The sequence below is a fragment of the Mus musculus genome, chromosome 13 (assembly GCF_000001635.26).
Source record: "Mus musculus strain C57BL/6J chromosome 13, GRCm38.p6 C57BL/6J".
In the NCBI taxonomy this organism is placed as follows: Eukaryota; Metazoa; Chordata; class Mammalia; order Rodentia; family Muridae; genus Mus; species Mus musculus.
Window position 1 is genome coordinate 110,357,774 of NC_000079.6, and position 26,861 is coordinate 110,384,634.

General features: G+C 42.0%; 1 long non-coding RNA gene across 1 annotated transcript; it reads left to right on the forward strand.

Moving 5' to 3' along the window:
- The first annotated feature begins 670 nt into the window (after positions 1-670).
- Positions 671-25,510, forward strand: Gm41058. The gene is made up of 3 exons (XR_873950.2): positions 671-839; positions 24,092-24,201; positions 25,383-25,510. It is a non-coding gene; the product is annotated as a predicted gene, 41058 (long non-coding RNA).
- Positions 25,511-26,861: the final 1,351 nt, after the last annotated feature.

Genomic DNA, 26,861 nt, shown 5'->3' on the forward strand with positions numbered 1-26,861 from the left:
ATGTTACAGATTGGCAGAAATCTGATAGAAAGCAAACTAAATCCAGCAAGAAAGAAAAAAAATGCTTTATTTTGTTAAGTAAGAGTAGTTAGTTCATTCCTAACACTAGGTATCATAAGCCTTTAGTGTAATACCCAAGAAATTCTTAGAGGAGAAATGCCACCATTAATCTTAGTTTATAGGCAGAAGCACAGCGGTAGAATGTCTACTCCCCAGAGACATGGACCCAGCGCTGTGAGAAGAACCACTGTTCGTCATGTAATGGACTGCCTGTCAAGCTTCCACATAGAATCTTTCTGTCTTATCATCTCTAAGAGCCAGCCCCATGGAAGGGGGCGGTGGGGAGAACTGCTGAATCGAACAGATACTAAGTGAGTTAGATAGATGATGTAGAAATAGTCACGGAAATATTGCCTTTTAGACTGTGTCAGAACTCCTTTGATCAAATAGGATTAACCTTGTATAAACTGGTTTAAAAGAAGAGGGAGGCCAGGGATATAGATTAGAGGCGTGTGTAAGGTTCTAAATTAAATTGCCAGAGCTACGGGGATGGAGCAGTGAATACACGCCCTGAAGCTCCTGAGACCCAAAGAAGGAGAAGCCACTGGGCCCACACAACATTTAAGACCTTAGAAGGAAGGCAAAGAAATATACAGTTCTAGAGAACAACAAAGAGCAGGAAGACAGATGCACGGCTCTCAGTGGACAGGAAATGAAAGCCTGAAACCAAGTTAGTGGGCATGAGAAGAGTTTACTAAGGCAAGAGTAATCCGGTGGGGCAGGGAAGCTGGGAGAGCAGCAAGTGAGCCACTTTTCCTGATGCACTTAAATGCAGTAAGGTATGAGCTGACCTCTCTCTCTCTCTCTCTCTCACTCTCTCTCTCTCTCTCTCTCTCTCTCTCTCTCTCACACACACACACACACACACACACACACACACACACACATGCACATGCACGGGCACACACTCACACATGCCCACATAAATATGCACATGTGCGTGCATAGATGCACATACAAACAGATGAACACACATTTGTGTGAATGTATATAGTCTCCTCTAAAAGTGCAACTAAGGCAAACTAACTAACTCCTCTTGAAATGTATTAAGGACTAAGAAATCAGAGGGCAGTTACCTGGCTCTTACCTCAAATAGGAACCTTTTTTAAGTAGCAGAATTTATCTTCAAGATTATGGAGGAAACAATGTTTCTGTTAAAAATTGAGTTGTTATGTAACTATTGTTTTTATGGCTTAGGTGCAGTTTTAAACTGTGTTTTCTTAACTCCCAGTCTTTAGTGTAGCAAGATACCCCTTGCTTTTCTTCCCAACCTCTTTTCTTTTAACCACAACAGCTGCATCTAAGCTTATTTTGGTCATTTTCATTTCCTGCTTCCTTCCTTCCTTCCTTCCTTCCTTCCTTCCTTCCTTCCTTCCTTCCTTCCTTTCTTTCTCTCTCTCTCTCTCTCTCTCCCTCTCTCTCTCCCTCCCTCCCTCCCTCCCTCCCTCCCTCCCTCCCTCTCTCTCTCTCTCTCTCTCTCTCTCTCTTTCTTTCTTTCTTTCTTTCCTTTTTGCCATCCTATGGTTTGGGTAGTCTAAAACTTGGGACGTAATTTATTGATCTTCACTATAATCTAGACTGGACAATTATTCAAGTACATTTCTCCCATATAGATTGATGGTAGCAATTTTCTTTATATCAAATATTGATTTCTTTTAACAGTGGGATTTTTTAAATGCTTGAACTGAGTAGGCAGGGGCACATAATTATGTATGTAAATTTTGAATATTTGTCATATTCATGAAATTGTCCTTGACATTCCATAAAGGGTTCGAAAGCTTCATGTTATTTGCTACAGATAGTCCAGGAATCTATGTCTTGAAATAAAGCATTACATGGTCTGGTAAAGGTAGCATACTTAGCCAGCAAATTACTTTTTGTATATAGGCTTATGTGGTTAATCCACAAAGTAATCAGATTGTTAATACCAGATTGCTAATACAGTCTTCTAATCAGTAAAATTTTACCACGCGTGTGGAAAAAGTCATGAAAAAATTAAAGTGAAGAAGCGTGTAAGTGAAGCTGGGAGGAAAAGGCATGGATGGATTGAAGCCAAACAAACCCATGCCAGTAACAACAGGCAAAATTAAAATGGACGATTCTCTGCACGTACAGGACAGGTTTCACTGGAAGATAGTTTTTGGTGTGGGAATGTCTTCAAATCTGAAAGTCTGTCAGAATCACTGATGGAGGTTTCAAGAGTGAATTCCTAGGATTCCGACGAGGCTGCTCCATTACACCTGGAGTACTCATTGTTATCTGCAGATAAGAGCAATATTGAAGTACCTCATGGGCATGGGAACTGGGAGAGCAATATCTTACAGAGTGTTTAGTCAGAGGTTTCTTTAAAATTATCTTATACTTTTCTGTCGTGTTTGGCATTGCTTCCATTACTATGTACCGCCTGTGTACCAAACAAAAACAAACAAACAAACAAATAAACACATGGTTATTACTGATTTAATACCACCCCCCATCTGAATGAGGCACAGACCTGTGTACTTTAGACTCCAGCTCAGGAAGTAGAAACTTGTGGCTGCTCACGTGCAGGTTGTGCAGACACAAAGGGTCAACTGCATTTATTTAGTCTGGGCCTTTTTCTACTTTTCCATTCTCTACCACAGCCTTTCCAAGCATCATTTTACATGAATTAAAGAATTACAGATGCTTCTCCTAACTGGCGGCTGCATTCCACATCCTTGGAAATATTAAGGAGAATTTCTTTAGGACAAGCTTGTAAATGGAAGCTTTGAATCCCTGAGTATGAACACTTGTAGTCCTACTGAATCCCAAATGGCTGCTACTATGGCATATATACCATTTATACACAGAGCCTAGCAATACATGAGAGATCCCTCTTTTTTCTCCCCATTGCCAGTATTTGATATGTTGACAATTTTAACTACTTACATAGATCACAAATGAAAGCCGCCATGTTGTTTGTTGGTTTGATTTTACTACCATGGAGCTGAGAACAATTGCTCTCCTTGAGGTGTTTCCCCCTTTGGTGCAGGATATGTTGTGGGAAAGAGGTGGGGTAGAGCATTCCCACCCTTCTATAATCTTTCTAAAAAATCTAATCTGAAATTCCTTAACTTGTATATGGAAGTTTCAATTTGTTAAATTATTTCAATTTTGGGGGGTTTTTCTTGGGGGGGCAGGAATTGTAGAAATCTAACCTGATATAAACACCTAGCCACAGAAATTACAGATGATAAATTAAGTTCAAAGGACCCTGAAGAATGAGCGTTGGGGGGTGTTTCTATGCTAATAGACAACTAAAAGCTGTGGAATCTGCCACTCACTCAGACTTAAAGGCACACGGTATTTTGGTTTTGTAGACTTACAAATGCTAGACTATGTCCCACAGCTAAGAAGGAAGACAAATAAAAACCCAATGAAGTAAAAGGCACAAATTCTACTCCTAGTCGTATGCTCTAGAGTGGACAATGTTACTTCCTCATATAGCAGTTGTAGTCATAATGCCTCAAGATAGCAACAGTCTATAAGTCCAACAGCAGGAAAAATCAGAGGAAAAAAGCATTGGAGATTCATAAAAATGAGTTGAATACAGCCCCCAAATAAGCAAGCCACTAATATGTATGGGCATTGTGGACTGTCATACTGTGGGATTAAAGAAGCCACATACATAAAAGTGCATACTGTGTGGCTCCATGGATATGAAACCCCAAACACATGCAACTGTCTACAAGTGTGTGATGAGCAGAGTCAGAAGTTCTCAAGGGTCTATAGACTTGGAAGCCAATACAAAAGGGCTTCCCTGGAGACGTCACACACCCCCATCTTCATGGTGGTTAATCAACACTGAAGATTGTGAACCTTATATACAAGACAATTGTTTTCAGATATATATTTAAATATATACAATTGTATATACTTATTATGTATAAGGTTATATGTTCTATATAACATATAAAGATTTATATATATATGTATGTATATATATATATAATAGTATATATTAAGATACATAGTATATTACAAATGTGGTATATATAAAAGTATAGTACATATCAGAAATAACTAGTAAAGAAATTTTAATAGACACAGAATTTAGGACAATCCAGATATATTTTTATTGAATTTATTTATTTATTTATTGTATTTTTTGACAAATTGCTCTGCAAGACTGAGCGGAGGAATACTTTGGAAAGCTGTCAGTAGACTTTGAACTAGGTGGACTCTAAGTAATCTGGTCTTACTGAGTCTAGGAGTTGGTGAGGCTGTGTGGGTGAGGCAGATGGGGGTCGTTGATGATTCAAGCCCAGCTTGAAGCAAGGCTTTCGACTTCCTGGAATTACGGCTATGTGCTCTCACTGAGATAGGGAGATTTCCTCGAGATTTCTATTCACCAAAATTCATGTATAACCGAAAACCACGATGCCATGTAGTAATGTAACCTATAACAATTAGCATCACAGCTACAAAGCACTACTGTGCATCACGGTCTGTTCAGCCATAGGAAAACACAGGATGCATGGTCCCTCGGCTTCTTTAACAACCACTGAGTATTGATTCCGTGCATCAACACAACCGCCATTATAGTGAGACTATGCTTGAAACTGGGTTTTATGTCTAAAATATACTTCCTTCCAGTCCGACTCCCTTTCTTCATCTAAGGCTTTCTTAACTGCTATCAGATCAGATAGGAGGACTTGAGGCTTTGACTCCACTTGAACAACACTACCTCTTCTTCCATTTACTCCTCCCCACCTCTACTCTTGGTCAAGAAAATAAATGAGCACTGAAAACTTTGGTACCCATTGCATATGGAAAGAAGTTGGGCCACTTCACTCATCCATGAATGAAACACTGTGTTGCCAAGCTCAACATTTCTAAGGCAGGAATCAACTTACCTCAGACTGTGTGTACCTTTCTAAGCCATACAGTTATACACAACTTCAGCATACCTTTAGGTTCCTCTGATGATATTACTATAGACTAGAATTAATAACAGACTCCAAGGTAGTCATTGTTTGATTCTTCCAATTTATTTGGGAGATGTTTAGAATAATATAATATCCTAATTTTTTTAAAGTAACTGACCATTTTTTTGAGACTGGACCTCAATCAGGCTAGAGTTGGGAGCATTTGGATCCATAGAAACCTGGCTCACATAGAGACTGTCAATCACTCCTACCACTTCTAACATGGTCGAGGTAAGGGTTGGCTTGCTAGCTTCTCCAAGGAGAGCAGCACTGTGAGTCCCGGCCCTGAGCCCCAACATCTCACCTGCACATTGATTCTGAGAAAGAAATCTGGGAAGGTACAGTACAGTAATTGCTTTCAATCTGCTGTTTGTTTGTTTGTTTTAACAAAAATAGTGATTTCTTGAATAACTCTGGTCTCTCAGAGCAGAAGACAATGGAATCAAACCAACACAAACAGACATGGCATGGGGCAGAGGACCTATCTCTAAGGATCCTGGTAATTAGAGCACACTTCACTCCCTCTGAGGAAAACATGCTTCAGAAGTCATTGCTCCTCATAGAGATGTTGGTTAACCAGGGTCTACACAAGGACACTGGTGATAGCCCAGCAAGGTTCATGGTCCTAGGTGGGTTAGAGGGATTCCAAATATCCCTGCTTTTATTTTCCCACAGAGACCAGCAGTTCTCTTTGGCTGTGCTAGCAAGAGCTTAGGCTGAACTCCAAGGGCTCCTTAATAGACATGTCTCTGAGTATATGTACCTTATATTAACTTCTTAGAATTGTAAGTTCCTCTCTGTCCACTCTCTTCAGAATCTCTGCCCATCATAGAACTGTCATTCAATGACAGGTACCTCAGCTCCCATGTAATTTGACTGGCATTTTAGGTAATAGGAAACAAAACAAACACTACAACTCTGAATTTCAATGGTAATGAACTCCTCATCTTTACTAGAATATTCCAAGGCACTCTTAGCAATATGAATCTTTAGGTTCTCAAAGTCCTTGAGGGTGTTCTCAAGCCTTAGTATCTAAACGTTTTCCCTTAAGTCCTTCAAAGTCCTCAGGAGGCCTGAGTCATTCTAGGGCTTTCTTTGAAAAGATCGTGCCCTTGGTATCTTGAGCAAACCACTTAAGTCTTTACTTCACCTTTCTTTACCATAAAAAGGGAACTCGAAAGTGTCGCAAAGGAAAACGGTCTCCAGTGGTCAGAGTTCATCGGAGACAGCTCTAGAATTATTTGTAGGCTGGCTAAAATAGCACAATACTGATGCATATTTTAAGCAGTTGGACAACTACTAGACACAACTATAAACCATTTACATGGAATTTTTAAGCTTATAGAAAGCATGAAGGTGGGTGCCATTCACTGGATGGGAGATGATGGGATGAGGCATGGTCAGTGAAACGATCTACTAAAGATAGCTTGCACCATGATATTTGAATACAGAGCCTGTGCTTTGAGGACTAGGTCCCCTTGCCTGGGTTCAAATCCCTGCCATGTTGTCTCACATTAAATCTGCTTCATTTCAAAGATGTGCAGTTGAATTCTTACAATTTTTCTGTGCTTTTATTTTTGTTAACCTTTCTTTTGGAATGAAAGTATGATTATATTATTTCCCCATCTCTTTCCTCCCTTCAACTCCTTCCATGTCTCCCACCCACCCCACTCTCTCTCAAACTCAAACTGCTTAATGTTAGGTATAGGTATGTGATTTCAGGGCTGATGGTTTGGTACTGAATAATCAATTGGAGGCCTCCTGCCTGGCAAGATTATTTTCCCCATACAGTTGATGCTTCATCTGACTAAGGGTATTTGAACCACACTAAAGATAGTAGACCTGACTGTGGGGCATTTGGATAGAATGAAGGAGAGCCTCTCTGTGGGCTTTTATGAAGTCAGAGAAGGTTCAGGAAATAATCAAGGAGATAGAGCATGGAGGAGCTGAGTGTCAAGGACATGAAACCCAGAAATAAAATCTTGTGTGCAGTTCACAGGTTACACTGTGTTCAAAATGGGGCCCCTGTGATCCTTGTTGCTACTGTGGGGAACTGTGGAAACGACCTCCTGTTTGGTTCTAGCTGGACAGGGTTGCTTGCTTTAGTAGAGGTTGCCCACCAGAATACTAAAGGCTTTCAGGCAAGGGCTTGCTCTACACACCACCCCATCTTTTGTCGAAGCAACCATTGCAGCCTCTTTCAAGTTTTCCTCCTATCTTGTTATCTCTCTGTATTGCATCCCCAAAACTAAATGAGCAGCATTTCTTAAGTATTAGTCAGACCACGTCACCTACGATTAAGACGCTCTTGGTAGTCTTAGAATTAATCTACTTTCCCCCGTGTGCCACTCTTTTATGGATTAGAAGGCCTTCCATGATAAGCCTCTGTCTCCTGCCACTGTATTGTCCCCATATCTCTTCCCTACCTGCTATGCTTTGCTCCCCAAACATCTCCAGCTCTTTCCTCCCAGAGACTCAGCATGACCTGTTTTCTTTCCCATAATGTCTTCCAGGTCACCCTTTACATCTCCCTTGCCATTTGGCCTTTCTCTTCAGTACTCATCCCCGGGTACAGAAGACCTCAGTATGAAGTACCCACCCCTCTCTGTGTCTCTGTAGGTCTGTCTGTCTCTCTTTCTGTGTCTACCTCTCTTTCTGCCTCATGTGCACATATGTATGCATGTGTGTATGTATGTCATATGTCATGCAGCCACATAATTTCCCCTAACTCAGTCACCACCCTGAGTACACGCTGATAACAAAACTTTCCTGCATCACACATGTATAGTCAATGCATGCCACCCCTTTGCATGCAGACACTTGCCTGCCAGCCTCTTTTGATTTTCTAGCACCATGGTGCACTTCCTGGTCCTTTGGCATTTGTGTTTGCACCTTTAGCCCCTTGTGAACTTAGTGCTAACGTCATGAGAACTGTCTTTACCCTGTCCACTAGTCTCCCTTTTCAGAGTTCTCGTTACTTTATATGGAAGAGGTTCAATAAAGGACAGTTTAAAGCAATGAAAAATATAAAGACTATTTTAGGAGAGTAAACCTTGAGTTAAAATTATTTATTTTGGGGTGGGGTATTAAAGATGTGTATAAATTGATATATGACATATTTGCACAAATACAGATATTTATATACACATAGATAAAGAGAAAGTCTAGGTAACAATTTGTAAAAAAAAAAATAGATGTATCAACACCTCAGGTAAAGAAACTAATGATCATTTTAGTGGTTTGAATGAAAATGCCCCCCCCACAGACTCATAGGGATTGGCAGTATTGGAGTAGGTATGACCTTGTTGGATTAGGCCTGGCCTTGTTGAAGGAAGTGTGTCCCAGAGGGTGGGTGTTTGAGGTTTCCAAAGCTCAAGCCAGGCCCAGTGGCTCACTGTCTCTTCTTTCTGCCTATGGATGCAGATTTGGAACTCTCAGGTTCTTCTCCAACACCCTGTCTGCCTGCATTGAGCCATGCTTCCTCCATGATGATAATGGACCAAAACTCTGAACCTATAAGCTAGCCCCAATTAAATGTTTTCCTTTATAAGGGTTGTGTGGTCATGGTGTCTCTTCACAGCAATATAAAACCTAAGACAATTAGCATTGCACCAGAAACCCCAATTTTATCCTACCCCATGGTATTTACCATCCTTCTTTCTAGAATAGGCAGCATCTAGAGTCTTTAGCTATCATTTTGTGTTCTATGAAATACAGCTTTATAATTAAGCATGGCCTGTAAGTAAGCCTGGAGAAACTAGAGAGCAAGTGTAGGCTTTGTTAGTGTGGGCATGGCAAGAGCCTTACCCAAGATGCAGCTTTTAGCAAAACCAAACCAAAAACGAACAACCAAAGAAGCCGCAGATGGGGCGTGGCTGCAGGCTGGAGCAGCTGATAGAGAGCTTACACTTCTCTCCAGCAGGTGCCAGTGCTAGCAGGAACTTCTAGAAAGTTCCATAAGAAACACAAATCCTCAGGTAGTTGTCTGAGCACCCATGTGGTCTGTGTTTGCTTTGGATCTTCAGCTTCTATGAGTGGCTTTTAGAGAAGCCATGTTCAGAGTGGAGGGGCCTTCAGCTGACCCAGACAGCACAACACTAACACAAAACAATGTAAATAAATGTCTGTATCACACTCGCTGGGGCAAAATTAGCCCGAATGGAGTCTGTTGTTCTCAACTAAACTGTGGCTGACACTCCGTGCTTTTACTCATTGGTGTTTTAGGTTTTGTTGTTGGTGGTGTTGTTGTTATTGTTGTTGGTGTTGTTTTGTTTTACCCTGTGCCCATGAGCTGTCTTAGGATATACATAAACTCCATGTATGCTCTTATTTCAACAGAAAGAACCAACACTGAAAGTGGCTTCATCGGGAGGGATCTATGTGACTAAGGATAGCACAGATTTAATATCATTGGTAATCTTTTTATTTCTCATACTGCTTAGTGGGCACACAAGTGCTTTCTGTGACCGCCTTTGTGTATATCATTCTTTGGTCACAATACAATTGTGGTGTGGTTTGGAGCCAAAGGCAGAAAAAATGCCTCTGTACACAGTCTCTCCTCTTCCTGTCGCCCCTGCTCCACCTGGGAGGTGCCTGAAGCTGTACATTCAGATATTTACAGTTGGCAGAACAGCAGGAAGGCTGCCTCACTGCCCCACATCAGACCACTGGCCTGAGTAAAGCCAAGCCTTCAGCAAGCCTCTAGAGCTGCAGCTGCTGCTGCTATAGTGCTCTGGTGGGCAGGGCAAAGTTAGCTTAGCCACAGAGAGGCTGAGGAGCAAGAAGAGTGGCACCACACACACAGCACCACCAGTGTGCATGGGTTTCCAAGGGGCAGCATGGAGCTTTGACTGAAAGAAGAACAAGCGCAGGGTACGAGTACATGGTGGCTATTCGAAAAGTGCTGGGATGGAGAGGGAGAGGGAGGGAAGGAGGGAAGGAGGGAGGGAGACAGAGAGCAACAAGAAATGAGAAATTAGAGAGATATGAGAATTGAGAAGTGTGTGTGTGTGTGTGTGTGTGTGTGAGAGAGAGAGAGAGAGAGAGAGAGAGCAGAGAGAGACTAAAGAGAGAAACCAGAGCCAGAGAGAGAGGGAGAGAGAGAAGAGATCAGAGGGAGAGACCAGAGAGAGATACAAGAGACTAGAGAGAAAAACCAGAAGAGACAAGAAATGAGAGGGAGGGGGAGGGGGAGATGGAGAGGGAGGGGGAGGGAGAGAGAGTTATTGTTTTCTATTTGTCTCCCAATTATGTTGGGGTCATTAGGAACAACCAAAATAGAATTGCAGTCAATAAGTTGTTAAGAAACACCAACACTTTCCTACTGATAACACCCTCTTATCAACACCCTACCCCGTGATGAAATTCCCTCTTGGTGCAAACTCTAGCTTGGCCTCTCTTAGTCTTTCTCTGCAGATATCACTGTTGGCCTAGAAAGACTTAAGACACTAACACGTTCCTAACAAGTCATGACCACATCTGTAGCTTGAGCTAGCCTCTCCTAATGTGCCTTTCTGCTGAAACTCAAAGCTGCAAAAAGAAGTTCTACTGTCCCAGCCAACACCTAAGACAGGACTTAGCACAGGAGCCTAAGTTTCAATGGTCCCAGTAGCAAACCTGGGTGAGTCTCACGTAGACCAACATTCCTTGCTGCCTTTTGTAATGTTGTTATTTCCCTGACTGTATTAAAACTATGTTCACCTCTTCCTGGTTGCTTGTTCTCCATTTCAAAGGTCCAGGCAGCTCTGTGCAAATCATGTTTGAATTCACTTCACACTGGATTATACTCTTGATTGAAATAATTTCTTACTGATAGAACTGTTGTTATCATTTCCCAAGTCTCTGGCTTTGCTTATCTTTAACACCTATATTACATGTGGCAGAAAATCTATTCTAGAAAGTGCTTGTGTGCTTTGAAAAGGACCTAACGGCAGACAGAGAATGCTGCCCTCTGCTGGATGAAAAGGACCTAACGGCAGACAGTTAGAGAATGCTGCCCTCTGCTGGATGAAAAGGACCTAACGGCAGACAGTTAGAGAATGCTGCCCTCTGCTGGATGAAAAGGACCTAACGGCAGACAGTTAGAGAATGCTGCCCTCTGCTGGATGAAAACTATGGCTTGGCCTTAGGTGCTTTTGCGTGTGACCACTTGTCACACCACCTTTATAGTGACTATGACTTGTGTGCAATGGATCTTCACAAGCCATGGGACCCTGGATGGGCACCACTTGATCGATGTTGTGTAAATGACAATTTTAGCTGTTTTACTTGACGGTGGACAGACTGCCTCAAAATATTAGTACCCTAAGGACTTTTAGTAAGCCACCTTGGACTGGTAAAATGGCCCCACAGTTACCCCACTTAGATACAGAAAACACTGCATTTCTTATAGCATCAAGAGAGATTGACCATAGCATCCTTTATTCACACCATTTTTTGATCTCTTTACCTTTTGATTCATTACTTGGGGAGTGGGGAATGTTCTTTATTCCTTAATCACTAGGGGAAATTTTAAAAGTACGATGGCCTTTGCGGAGGGCATCATTTAGTGATAAAATTATACTTGAAACCTCATAAGCCAGGATTAAAGCACATGCTTTTCATCCCAGCACCAGAGAATGAGAAGCAGGAGAAGCTGTGAGCTCAAGGCCAGCCTGGACTGCATAGAGGTACCTTGTCTCAAAACAACAAAAGCAAAACAGCCATAACTCATAAGAATATTGGGACGGGCAAGCATTCTAAAGCAGTGGACTCTTCTGTTTGGAAGTCTTTTGGTGTATTCACCAAGCAGCCACTCCTAGCCTCTGCTCTCCACCAACCTCACTCCTGGCACTATGCAGTGTTCACAGATCCTCACCCACAGGGAGACTGCCTACCTACTCCTCTCCAATCTCCTTTGCATCAGAAATCCAGAGATCAGCAGAATTGCCTTCCTCATCCTGAAGGTGAATCCCTTCCCCTCTCTGTACTACATTTGTCTTCACAGGATTCCCAGTCTGACATCTGGAACTGATCTTTTCACAGTCAACAGCACCATAGGCTCTGTGACAGTCTCCATGGGCTCCATGACAGTGCTCCATGGGCTCCATGGACTCCATGACAATGCTCCATGGCTCCATGACAGTGTTCCATGGGCTCCCTGACAGTGCTCCATGGGTTCCCTGACAGTGCTCCATGGGCTCCCTGACAGTGCTCCATGGGCCCGACAGTGTTCCATGGGCTCCATGACAGTGCTCCATGGGCCCCAAACAGTGTTCCATGGACTCCATGACCATGCTCCATGGACTCCATGACAGTGGTCCATGGGCCCCATGACAGTGTTCCATGGGCTCCATGACAGTGCTCCATGGGCTCCATGACAGTGTTCCATGGGCTCCATGACAGTGCTCCATGGGCTCCCTGACAGTGCTCCATGGGCCCCAGACAGTGCTCCATGGGCTCCATGACAGTGCTCCATGGGCTCCAGACAATGCTCCATGCGCTCCATGACAGTGCTCCATGGATTCTGCTGGAGAGGATACTAGCTGGCATTCTATTTCTTCATCATCCTTGCATACTTTATTCAAGAATTTATACCACTAACTGACTCTGTGTGCATTACCATCACGTGTGGCAGATCTTGCTCTCTGTTGATATTATCATTTTGCCTCCTGGAGGATTTTCTAGCTACTCTTTTGCTTCTAGCTCTGCTCCACCACCACCCCAGCTTTTTCTCACCCTTCCTGACTTCAAACTCTCAGGATTTCACTTTTTAGATTTACAGTCTTCCTATTTAAATAATATTTAAAATTATGCACTACTTTCATGGTGCTCTGGATATTTGTCATAAGATTAAAGGAGTTTCCGAGATAATACAGGTAATTATAGCAGAAATCTACAAAATATTCTACCCAGACATCAAAGAATATACAATTCTACTAAAAAAAAAACACACTGGAGCTTCTGGAAAACAGATTACATACTGACACACAAAGCAGATCATAGCAAATTGATGTGTGCAGTATCTATCTTCAAAAGGAACATTCCCAAACTTCTCTGAAGCCAGTATTACTCTAATAGCCAAGCCAGGCGAACATACAACAACAAAAAAAGAACTTACCTTCTGACTTCCCTGGTGGATATAGATGCAAGATTCCTCATCAAAACACTTAAAAACTGAATATTGGAACATATGGGAAAACTGAATATTGGTCAACCACCATGGTCAAGTTGGCTTGATGCCAGACATTCAACATAAGTCAATACATGTAACAAATCATGCAAATCCCACTCATCTCAATAGGTGTAGAAAAGACTGCTGACAAAATCTCACACCCTTAATGATAAAAGTTCTAGGAAAAAAATAGGACTGGGGCAACACAGCTCAGAATAATAAAGGCTGCCTGACAAAATCATAACCAACATCATCTTAAATAAACAATTAGAAATTAAAATATAGACCCATTAAAATAAAGAACGAGACAGGGATCTTCACCATACCCAACCAATTTTAATAAAGTCCTTGAAGCAGCAATTCAAGCACCAAAAGCAGAGGATGGAGTTAGAACAAAAGGGAGACGAAGTCAAACCATTCTATCTGCAGATGATATTGTACATAAGAGATCCCAAAATTTCCTCCAAAAATCCTTCAGAAGAGATGGACTATTTCAGCAAAATGACAAGCTACAAAATTAACTTACAAAGACCTAGTGACCTTTCTGTATACCAACAAGCAACAGGCTGAGACAGACATTATGATAACTGTATTGGCTGGATTTGTGTGTCAATTTGACACAAGCTAGAGTCATCAGAGAAAAAGGAGCCTCAGTAGAGGAAAAAAAAATGCATTCATGAGATCCAGCAGTAAGGCATTTTCTCAGTTAGTGATTGTCTTACTTAGGGTTTTACTGCTGTGCACAGATACCATGACCAAGGCAACTCTTATAAGGACAACATTTAATTGGGTCTGGCTTACGGGTTCAGAGTTTCAGTTCATTATAGAATTGGGAACATGGTAGTGTCTAGGTGGGCATGATGCAAGCAGAGCCAAGAGTTCTACATCTTCATCTGAAGGCTGCTAGCAGAATGCTCACTTCCAGGCAGCTAGGACTAGGGTAGTAAAGCCCACACCCACATTGGCACACCTAACAAGGCCACACCTCCTAATGGTGCCACTCCCTGGACCAAGCATGTACACACCATCACATTCCACTCCCTGGTCCCCATAGACTTGTTCAAACATATGAGTCTATGGGAGCTATACCTAAACATAGCATAATGCCAAATACATTTAGTTCAACTTCCAAAGTTCTAGTCTATAGCAATCTCAACAATGTTAAAAGTCCAAAGTTCAAAGTCTCCTCTGAGAGCCATCTAATCTCTTAACTGTAATGCCCAAATCAAAATAGGAAACCAGCTGGACAAACTCCAAACTCTGCATCTCCATGTCTGATGTCAAAGTGATCTTCAGATTTCCATCTCCTTTTTCATCTTTGTTGACTGCAACAAACTTCTTTCTCCTGGACTGTTTCTACTTCCTGTTAGCAGCTTTCCTCAGCAGATGGCTCTGGTATCTAGAACATCATAGGGTCTCCAAGGCAATTTCAATGTTATAGCTTATTGTTTCAATGTCTGAGATCCACACAGGATCTTCTGGGCTCCTCCAAAGGGCTTTGCATCACTTCTCCAGTTCTGCCCTCTGTAGCACTCTAACCTCAGGTTGATCCACTTCTCTGCTGCTGTTCTTAGTGGTCATCCCATGGTACTGGTATCTCCAATATGCTGGGGTCTTCTGCTGCAACTAGGCTTCACCAAAAGCCTCTCATAGGCTCTCTTCATGGTACCAACCTCAAGTCCTCAAGTCCTGGGACATCAACTGCAACTGATGCTGCACTTTCACCAATGGCCTTTCATGGCCTCTCACAGTGCCAAGTCTCAGCAGCTCTTCTTGATCCCTTAATGCCCTTAAAGCCAATACCACCTGGGTGACTCTAATATGTTGCCAAGTCCAGCTGCAGCAAAAGGTACAACCTTGGCTATCTCTGGAATATAGTTTCTTTGTGTTCTCAGAAAACATTTCCCAGATGATTTCATCTCAGTGTTGCTGGTATCTTCTTAATCACCACTAATTTCTTAGCTCCAGCTAACTAGCATCAATTGTCCCAGTAGTCTCCTTCTCCTCTTGACTATAAAGCCAGAGGCACATGGCCAAAGCCGCTTCTGCTGCTTGCAGGAGCTGGAACATGGTCCCCCTTGTTCTATTACATCATCACTAGCTTCCTCTTTTCTAACTCCTTCACTGCCTAAGCTTGGTTGTCCTGGATCTTGCTCTGTAGACTGACCTTGAACTCAGAGATCTGCATGTCTGTCTGCTGGGATTAAAGGTGTATACCACAATGCCTGAATTTAAGCTTTTCTTCACCTAGAAATGGCTCCAGGCTGGCGTTGAACTCAGAGATCTTTGCCTCCTGGGATTAAAGGCGTGTACTACCATGCCTGGACCTAAATTTGGCTGGGTGGGATCTTGCCTCAAGGTCACTTCTTGGTGCCTCTTTAATGCTCAAACCATATATTTTATATTTTCCCTTTCTCAGCTTGCTATACTTGTTTAAAATGTTTTTCATGAGACTTAACCAGAGAACAAAGTCTATGATAGGTGCCAGTGCAATTCCTTTGCCAGTGCAATTATTCTGAGTCTCTTCACGTTAGCCTTAGGCAGACTTTTTAGACATGGGCAAAAAGTAGCCACATTCTTCACCAAAATAACACAAAAACAGTCTCTAGGCCACATTCTAAAATTCTCCACTAAAACCTCCTGGGCCAGCTCAGTTCGATTCAAATCACTCTCAGTTACAGTCTTCCACATTTCCACTAGGATAACCCATTAAACCCCATTTAAAGCATTCCATGGCTTTCCAAACCCAAAGTCCCCAAATCCACATTCTTCCAAACAAAAGCATGGTCAGGCCTATCACAGCAATACCCCAGACCCTGGTACCAACTTCTGTCTTAGTTAGGATTTTACTGCTGTGTGAACAGACACTACAACCAAGACAACTTTTATAAGGACAACATTTAATTGGGGCTGGCTTACAGGCTCAGTGGTTCAGTCCATTGTCATCAAGATGCAAGCATGGCAGTGTCCAGACAGGCATGGTGCAAGCAGAGCTGAGAGTTCTACAACTTCAGATGAAGGCTGATAGCAGAATACTCACTTCCAAGTAGTAAAGCCTACACCCAGAGTGACTCACATAATCCAACAAGGACACACCTCTTAATAGTGCTACTCCCCGGACCAAGCATATACAAACCATCACAGTGATCAATGGGGGCAGGCTAAGCCCATTCTGGGTGGTGTCATCCTTGGGCTGGTGGTCCTGGGTTCTATAAGAAGACAGGATGAGAAAGCTCTATGAAGCAAGCCAATAATGAGTACTGCCCACTGCCTCTGCATCAGTTTCTGCCTCCAGGTTCCAGCTCTGCTTGAGTTTCTGTCCTGATTTCCACCAGCCATGAACTATGATCTGGAAGTCTAAGCCCTTTCTTCCCCATCTTGCTTTTGGTTTATGGTATTTCATTGCAGCAACAAAAACCCTAAGACAAATAAAGTCGTAGTGGACTTGGACATCTCAAGTTATTAGAGATGCCAGAGTTATGGGATGCCTGCTGAGGAAAGCTGTTAACAGGGAGTGAAAACAGCCTGAGAGAAATATTTATGTTGTAGTCAACAAAGCTGAATGGAGTTGGGCATCAAAAATGGAGATGCAGAGTCTGGAGTTTGCTCAGCTGGATTTTGGTCTTTTTTTGGTTCAATATTTCCTCACTATGTCATATTGGAATGGTAATAGATATCCTGTGATGTTGGAAGTATATGATTATTTTTATTATTATTTTGGTTTTAAAAGGGATTACAGATAAGGTATTGCATGAATCTCAGAAAAGAATTTGAACTTTGGACTTTTAAACATTGTCAAGCATGTGATAGAATATGGAGACTTTTGAAGTTGCAGTTAATGTATTTTGCGTTATGCTATGGCTAGGTGTGGACCCGAAAGACACATGTGTTTGAACCAGCCTATGGGAGCTCAGAAATAAAATGTGGTAGTTTGAATATGCTTGGCCCAGGGAATGGCACTATCTGGAGGTGTGGCCTTGTTGGAGACAGCCTGTCATCAAGGGGGGTGGGGTTTGAGGGCTCCTAATTCTTAGGCTCCGCCCAATGCAGAAGATAGTCTTCTGGCTGCCTTTGGATCAAGATGAATAACTCTTATCTTCTCCAGCAACATGTCTGCTTGCAGGTTGCCATGCTTCCCACCATGATAATGGATCAAACCTCCAAGCCTATAAAACTCATATTAATGACAGTAAAATAAACTAACTCCAAATGGTTCAAGATCCCACTGTGAAGCCTGAGATCTGACACTTCCAGAAACACAAAACCTAGGTAGCACCATATAAAATATGGATGTAGAAATATATGGATGGCTGAATAAAACTCCGTTTGCTTAAGAATTAAGGCTAAGAATTAACAAATGGGACCTTATGGAAGTAAAAAGCTCTGTGCAGCAAAGAAAAAATAACCAATGGATCTGAATTGAGAGAGTTCTCAAAAAGAAATAAAGGTGGCTAAGAAATATCTCAAAAAGCACTAAACATCCTTATAGATAAATGAGAATTAAAACTACTTTGAGATTTTGTTTTACTCTAGTCAGAATGACCAAGATCAATAAAACAACTAATTTCAAATGCTAAAACTAATAATCTATCATATGAGCCAGCTATACTATTCCTTGGCATGTGTCTAAAGGATTCTACATCCTACACCACAGATACTTGCTCAACTAATGTTATGTTGGCATATTTTTAAGTCTACTTGGGTTCTTTTATCTCTCTACCTCCCTTCTAACCCTTATTTCTTCTAATATCCCGACACCAGGTAGGAGAGAAAGAAGGTTAGAGGGAAAGGGTACGTAGGTCTCTTTAAACTACTTCTTCTGAAGAGGGGCATTGAGTTGCTTGGGCAAGTTCAATCTCCATCTTGTCAAGATATCTCAAACGTTTTCTTCTTGCCTCTTTTCTCTTGACCACCAGCAAGAGCAGCAGCAGGAACCAGCAAGAGGAACAGCCACGCCCTCTTCTTCTGAGTGCCCTCTCTATTCTTCAGAGCTTCTCATCCCTGTTATTTATTCTTTCTCAAGAATTCCCAGGATTAAACCATCTGCAGCTGGCACAAATCATGGCTCGGCCAGAGCATGAGACAAAGGGTCTGCAGCTGTAGATATCATCTGAAAGAGCCCTGTATCCCACACCTGAGATTAAAACAAAAGCAAGTTTACATAACACAAATGAGTTTTTAAAGAAACCAAAACTCTCACTACATTGTTCATTGCTGCTTTATTTACAACAAGTAGAAAATGGATGCAACAACAATATGAACTAACCAGTACCCCGGAGCTCTTGTCTCTAGCTGCATATGTATCAAAAGATGGCCTAGTCGGCCATCACTGGAAAGAGAGGCCCATTGGACTTGCAAACTTCATATGCCCCAGTACAGGGGAACGCCAGGGCCAAAAAGGGGGAGTGGGTAGGTAGGGGAGTTGGGGGGTGGGTATGGGGGACTTTTGGGATAGCATTGGGAAATGTAAATGAGGAAAATACCTAATTAAAAAAATTTGTGTTGGGAAAAAAAAAGAAAATGGATGCAATCTAAATGCCCTTTGACTTTGACTGATGGGTGTCTATCAAAAATGTGATAAACACACACACACACATACACACACACACACACACACACACAGAGAGAGAGAGAGAGAGAGAGAGAGAGAGATTATTCAGCCATAAATAAAAATAAAAATAAAAATGAAAACAGCCAGTTTGCAAGCAAGTGAATGGAACTAGAAAATATCACAGTGATTAGGGTGACCCAAACCTGGGAAGACAAACGTCACATGTTATCTTTCATGTATGGATCCTATTCAAAATTTTAGCTGTGTATATACTGTGTATACTTGGGGTAATCACAAAATACAGGAAAATCAAAGAGAAACTCAGGGATGGGGATGGAGAGGAGATCTACAGAGGGAAATGTGCTGTGAGGGTGGTAGAAAAACTGGGCAGAGGGTAGAAGAGATTTACCTGGGGAGAGAGGGCGGTCAGGAAACATATACAGAGAGGGTGGTGGGATAAACAGCAGTAAGGATGTTAAAGACTATTAAAAACATTTTCCCCACTTCTTCCTTATTCTATGGAACTATATATATATAAAGAGATAGATAGATAGATAGATAGATAGATAGATAGATAGATAGATAGATGATAGATAGAGATGATAGGTAAATAGACATAAATATGGATAAATGTAGATATATAATTTAAATAAAATCAGACTACTTGAGGTGATGATAGTCCCCTGAGATGCATAGACTATCTAACAAAAATCCCAGTGCCAGGCAAGGAAAACTCCTTTTGAGGTGTTGGTCAGGAGAGTGCAGGAGACCCTCCAACAACATAAGCTATTTCCATTGTCCTTGATGGACTCCCAGAAACTGACGGTCAGAACCTGCGGCTGAAAACACCACACACTCTAGACAGACGCTGTGGAAGAATGAAGCTGGAACTAATTTGGAAGCCTCTTCGCCGAGGAACAGCTCTCAGGACACTAGAAGTAGTAGTGTAAGCTGCCAAAGTAACAGGCAGCCACCTAATTGGATTTAGTGCTGGCTTAGTATGATAACGTTCATGCCTCCTACTGTAAACTACACCACTACCCACAGCTGATGAAGCCGTAAGACCCTAGAAAAGAATCTACAACTGTCCTTCACTAAGCCAATATAATTTTTACCTGTGTTCTAAATACTCATCCTTATACATGAAGAAAATTATGTCTCTTACCTCTCACCCTGGAAGCTCCACCCCCTTCCTCCCAGTAGATGGAGACCATTAGAGAAAGAGACAGCTAATCAAAATGCAGAGAATTGACCATGGGTGCCAAGCCCCTACTAATACACCCAGAACATAACTCAAGGCTCAGAGAATATCACAAAGAAAGGGTGGAAAGAATATAAGGGTACAGAATGTCTGCTGTAGTGTAGTGACTTCTGTACATGAGAGGGACACTGCAGTCAACAATGTGGATGCCTAAACAAGACCTGAACAATAACAACACCAATCAACACCAATGTGGGTGGAGGAATTCACACAAGGCTTCACTCCTAGAAGAGCTACAACTAATGACTGCAGAGGTAGATACATGGATACATGGATACATGGATGGATGGATGGATGGATGGATGGATGGATGGATGGACAGACAGATAGACTGATAGATAGACAGATAGATAGGCAGAGTGTCAAACAGACAGAGGCAGAGGCAGATAAGGAGGCTCCATCTTCTCCAGGTATGAACTCTGATAGATTAGCCAATCCCAAGTTAGGTCAGCCCTAACACATATGAGCAACATTAAGTGATCTCAGCAGGTTGCCTTTATAAGCATCTAGGTGTGCATTTGTAATAATTATAATTAAAGAATAAAAGGCTATGAATTTGAGAAGCAGAGGGAACATGGAAGGAAACAAGAAGGAGAGGGAGGGGAAGGATGCCGTAGATACAGGTCTCATATATAAAGTTATCAAAATATAAATATAAGAAATATGAATCTACACTGGAAGGAATGTAGGCTCTGGAGGACGGGGAGGGAGCTGTGAAGTGCTGACTTCTGGATACAACATTGCTGTTTCACACAATTCTCACAACAGCCGAGGTCACCTGCAAGATACCTGCACACGACCAAGCTGGTTTTGGCACTGATCAAGAAGGGGCTGTCAAATCCCCACCCCTGACAGGGAGTTTTCAGTAGTTAATGGCTATCAATGGAAAGAGAGTTGTTTTTCCTTTGGGGATGTGGCCACCAGTAAATTGTCCATGCCTCAGTGGATGGCCCTATATTGTGCACAGATAGATAGTTCTAATCAGATACAAGGGATTATTAATAATAATAACTATAATATTAATGAAGTGATGATGGAGTTGAGAGGGGAGGTTCTGCAGGCTTGGAAGGAGATAATGGGGGCAGGATGGATATGATCAAAGCACATTGTATTCTTGTATAAAATTATCAAAGACTAAATACCAGACATTCTTGAAATTCTTATGTTCTATGTATGGAAGGGAGGCCCTTGGTCCTGTGAAGGCTTGATGCCCCAGTGTACGGGAATGCTACGGTGGTGAGGCAGGAGTGGATAGGTGGGTGGGGGAGCACCCTCATAGAAGCAGGGTAAGGGGGGATAGGATAGAGAGTTTGCAGAGGGGAAACCGGGAAAGGGGATAACATGAAATGTGAACAAATAAAATATCCAATTTTTAAAAAGACTATTAGAAACATATCCTTCCTCACTCCTTTCTTATTCTATGGAACCGTGCTTTACACACACTTTGCCTTATACTTGAATTTCACACTGTTTGTGTCTGAGATCCTTCCATATCAATCGTTGCCATGGTTTGAGTTCTGTTTTCACAACTGCCTTCAATACCATTGTGTGAGTTTATCGTCATTCATGTAATCCATATTCTATTTATAGGACCTCAGGAGATTATTATTTCTAAATCAGCGATGTTGTACTGAAAGCCTTGAGCACCACGGGGAAGCTGTTTGTTTCTGTGGATGTCTGTGTGTAAACACTCGAGGCTTTGGAAACCGATAATCTGTCACAGCCCAACTCTACTATTGCAGGACAGTACAAGTCTGTGCGAGCAAATGGGCATGGCTATGTCCTAGTTAGGGTGGCTACTGCTGTGATAAACCCAAAGAGGAAAGGGTTTATTCAGCTTATACTTCCACGGCACAGTTCACCATCGAACGATGTAAGGACAGGAACTCAACCAGCAAGACCTGGAGGCAGGAGCTGATGGAGAGGCCACGGAGGAGTGCTGGTTACTGGCTTGTTCCTTATGGCTTTCTCAGCCTGCTTTCTTGGAGAATCCAGGATCACCAATCCAAGATGGCCCCACCTACAATGGGCTGGGCCCTCCCACATCAAGCACTAATTAAGAAAATGCCCTACATGCTTTCCTGCCTACAGCCTGATCTGATGGAGGCATTTTCCATTGAGGTTCCCTCCTCTCAGATGACTCTAGCTTGTTGACATAAAACTAGCCAGCCTGGCTTGCTTTTCAATAACTCCATACAAAACTCACCTTGGGTTTGGTTAGTCATTTGCTAACGCAGGACAGGACAGACATCATTGTACATATAAGGTCCTATTCATTAGATAACTTTTGAGTGAGTCTGTTTTTCTTACACACACACACACACACACACACACACACACACACACACACACATTCAACCAACTTGCCTTTTTCCAAGATTGAACTAACCTCCATTCCCAGTGTATGGAATGTATGTGAATCAACACTTCATCAGTATAACTTGGCCACAAACTGTCATGTTTTACTAGTTTTGTAGGCATCTCAATATACTTTTTAATCCCAGCTTGTTTGCTTTAAATGAATTTAAGCAAACATAAGAGATATTTGTTTTGTTTTGTTTTATCAACCCTTTACCCTCTTTGTAGAAGTTTTGTATTATAGGAAGATGTGCTTTTTGTGATTTGAGGATGAATTTTTAAATATATCATATTTTATTTGCAATGTATTGACTAATGAAATGTTTTTAGTTAATACATGGTGGTTTGGATGAGAAGGGCCCCCACAGGCTCATATGGTTGCATACCTGGTCCCCAGATGGTAGAACTATTGGGGAAGGATTAGAATTTGTGGCCTTGTGGTTTGAGATGTGTCACTTGGGGAGGGCTCTGAGGTTTCAAAAGGCTGGCATCATCCCCAGCATTCCTCTCTCTCCCTTTTGCTTACAGATCAGGATGTGAGCTCACAGCTAGCTATCCCAGCTCCTGTGCCTTTGTACCTCCATCATGGAACAGCTGAAATAATATGCCCAATTGAGTGATTTATTTTATAAGTTGTCTTGGTCATGGCATTTTGCCACAGGAGTAGAAAAATAACTAAGACATTCTTCAAGCATATTAATGAGTCAGTTCTAAAAAACCATGAAGTCTAATTTCTGTTGGCCAATTACTCCTGAGCATGGAGCCTGCCCTGGAGTGTGGTAGATACACCCAGTGTCACAATATTGAAGAAAACTGAATTCCCCTCTACCAGGAGCTATCAGTTGTGAACACCTTCTTGGCTGGGAGTAGGACTTTGGGTTGACTTCCTTAGCAGCATTGAGATTTCGTTCAGCATGAGCTTGTTCAGGTCTTAGGCACGCTGTCACCGTCTCTCTCTGTGAGTTCATATGTATACCAGCCCCATTATATCTTATAAACTTTCTGCCCTCTCTTCTGTATAAATTCTTGAGCTTTTGGGGAAGGGGTGTAATCAAGACAACCTTTTCATGCCGAGCACTCCAAAGTCTGCTCTCTGCAGGATGGGAATTGCTGTGTTATTATCTGCTGCAAGAAACAACTTCTCTGGTGAAGCTTGAGTGATGAGCTGATCTATGGGTACAGCAGTGTGCATTGCTATGTTCATTTGGCAAAATAAATAATGGGAAGTTTTCTCCTAGAGCCCATGGGTGATCTAGCTTTAGATGCTTGGCCTTATTAACAATATCAGGTTCCATCTCATGGGATGGGCCTTAAATTCAACTTTTAAAAGTGGTTGGTTATTTACCTAACATCTGTGCCTCAATTGCATTGGTGGATATATCTTGTAAGCAGGCTATCCTTGTAGCTTGTAGGGTATATATATATATATATATATATATATATATATATATATATATACCCACATACACATATACATATACACACACATACACATACATACACATATACACAAACACATACACATGTACACATACATACATACACATACACACACATTCACATACACACATATACATACATACATACATACACACTCACATAAACATACACACACATAAACATAAACATACATACACACACACACATACAAACACACACATACACACACACACACACACACACACACACACACACAACTTTCTCACCTTACTACTGAGACATGTGCTCATCTGTGCTCATTGCTACTCTCTTCATTACAGCCTGAAGCTGGAAACTGTCAAGGTGCCCATCAACTGACAACGGACAATGAAAATGTGATACACTGACATAATGGGATGACATCGACTATTAAGAGAAATGAAATTCCCAGGTAAAGGGGTGGAGCTAGAAGCAATCAGCTTGGGTGGGCTAACCCAGACCCAGTGAGACATGTGTGTGTTTTCTTTCTTTCTTTCCCTTTTTTGGTAGATGTTAGCTTTTACACTTTAGACTTGTGAGTTCCATTTGGAATACTCACAGAGGTTAAGTAGATCAGGAGAAGATAAGAATCTTACAGGAAGTGAAATAGAACATGAAGGGATAAAGGGAAACTAGAAGAGGAGAATGAACGGGGTGAGGGATGGGGCCAGGGTAGATTAGGGAATATGAGAGCGACACCTAACATTCAGAATGCTTTGAAAGACTACTGGTGAAGAAACGTCTTAAAATCTATACATAAATAAAAGGAATCTAAATGGAGTTACTACATTACGTAGGAGGCAATACTCTGACTGGACATCACATGCTACCAAATAAAACCGCAGCACCAGAAATACGTTATATCTTTTTGAGTTATTGGCTAAAAGGGTCCCATAGACTGATCTGAGCACTAGAAGCCATTGCCAGGGCTTGGTTACCCCTACGACTTGATGGTAAGACCATATTGCTGAAGACACCACATGCCTATGGGAGAGAACATGGAGAAACCAAGATGGCAGTCAACAGGAAGCTTCCACCTACCACCCTGCTGGCTAGGGTGTTTGTTTGTTTGTTCTATGTGTCTGAGTGAGTTTTGCTTTGATCTTAATTATATCTTTTCTAAGCAGCTTTAACCTTAGCGATGCTTGTCATTTTCAACATTGACCAGCAGAGGGCAGTCGAAGTCCAGTCAATAGAGTCGAGGTTCCCAGTTCAATAGTGCACAATCATGAGAGATTGCTGAAAAAAAAAAAGTGTGTGCAGAAAATAGATGACAAAAATTACCACAAATACGTGAACCAGTGATAAGATAAAGGTGACTTTTGACCAGTTATTTTGATACACTTATGATAAGGCTTTTTGTTGTTGTTTGTTTGTTTGTTTGTTTTAATCAAATTACCAAGAGCTGGCCTGCCAAAATAAACACCTCGGGGGTTGAGGGAGGGTGTTTATTGTGTTTAATATTTAAACCCAAAAGTTAACCCTTTATCTCTTTGGAAGCTCATTTACAAAGTGTTGGATGTTAAATTTCAAAGTCTAATTACGTGTTTTCGGAGGAATATAATACAAAGCTTGCTTTCTTCTTGGCTTCAGGATTGGAGTCTCTGAAGTTGAATGCTATCCTCCAAAAGCTGGTGTGTGTTGGACCCAATACCCACGAGGTCGTATGAGTTCTGTTTTCTTTTCTTTTTTTTAGCTTTTCGAGAGACAGGGTTTCTCTGTATAGCCCTGGCTGTCTTGGAACTCACTCTGTAGACCAGGCTGGCCACGAACTCAGAAATCTGCCTGCCTCTGTCTCTCAAGTGCTGGGATTAAAGGCGTGCGCCACCACTGCCTGGCAAGTTCTGCTTTCTTGAAAGGGAGTAGTAACTTTACAAAAGGGATTGCAGGAAGTATCCTGGATCCCATTCACCCTTGGGGACTCAGCAAGAAAGCTGTGACAGAGTCTGCTGGATCTTGGGCTTCCAGCCTTTAGAAATGAGGGCAATGTATTTCTGTTGTTTACAGATCATCCAAATAAAATCACTGTTTTATAGTACCAGGAATAGACTATAATAGCAAGATACCCATTGCAACTCAGAGTCCAACACATCCAAATCTCAGCCTAAAACCTTAGAAGCACACCTACATATTGAAGTGTTCCTTAGGGAATCACTTTCCTCAGGACACGTGATCATCAGAAATGTTTTCCTTGCCTGGAATTAATGGACAATTTTATTAGAGTTGTTTTTGTTTTTTGTTTTTATTGTTTTTTTTTGTTTTGTTTTTTGTTTGTTTGTTTGTTTTTTTAAAACAAGCTGGGGGGTGGTACACACTTTTAATCCCAGCACTTGGGAAGCAGAGGCAGGCCTAGAACTTGTGTTTGAATCTGCTCTAATATTATTTTATTAGCCAAACAAAAAACTCCAAGAGAGGACCTTGATTTTTCTGACATCGTCTGGTGACTGGGAAGGAATACCTACAAACATTCAGTAGCATAAGGACTTTCAATTCAAGCAGTGAAACTTGGAAGTTGCAGTGTGTAATGGTCTGCCCCACACTATACTCTTCTATTCACACATCTTAACTTGAAATGTTCCCTGCATTGAGTCATTGGTCTAGTGTGAGGCCTCTGGCTTCTGCCACACTATCAATACTGGGTCCTCACTGGGACTCCTCTCAGATATCCCATTGCTGTCCTGTGTCATGGAGATCCTGCAGCTTTGGTCTGCAAGGCTGGCCCCTGTCACGTGTTCCGGCAGTTCATAGGTGGGTTAGATGTTGGGGTGGGCCAATTCAGGGCCTGCTGGTAGCTCAGCTGGGCAGCACTTTAGCTCTTCTGCCCCTGTGCCACCAGCTCCCCCACTTTGCCCAGGTGAGGGGCGGGGCCTGCACTCATGTCCTAAGGACAAGCTCTCCAGCACTGTGCCACCTAAAGGGCAGGGCCTGAGTCTGGCTGCTGATTCTTGAATGCTCAAATAAACGTGTAACAATTTTAACCTGCCTCTTTCCATTCTAACACACATACAGCTTGTCTTTTGTCATTTAGGCGTTCGTTTGGTGAATCAAAGTTCCTTTTTAAAATGTTTTATC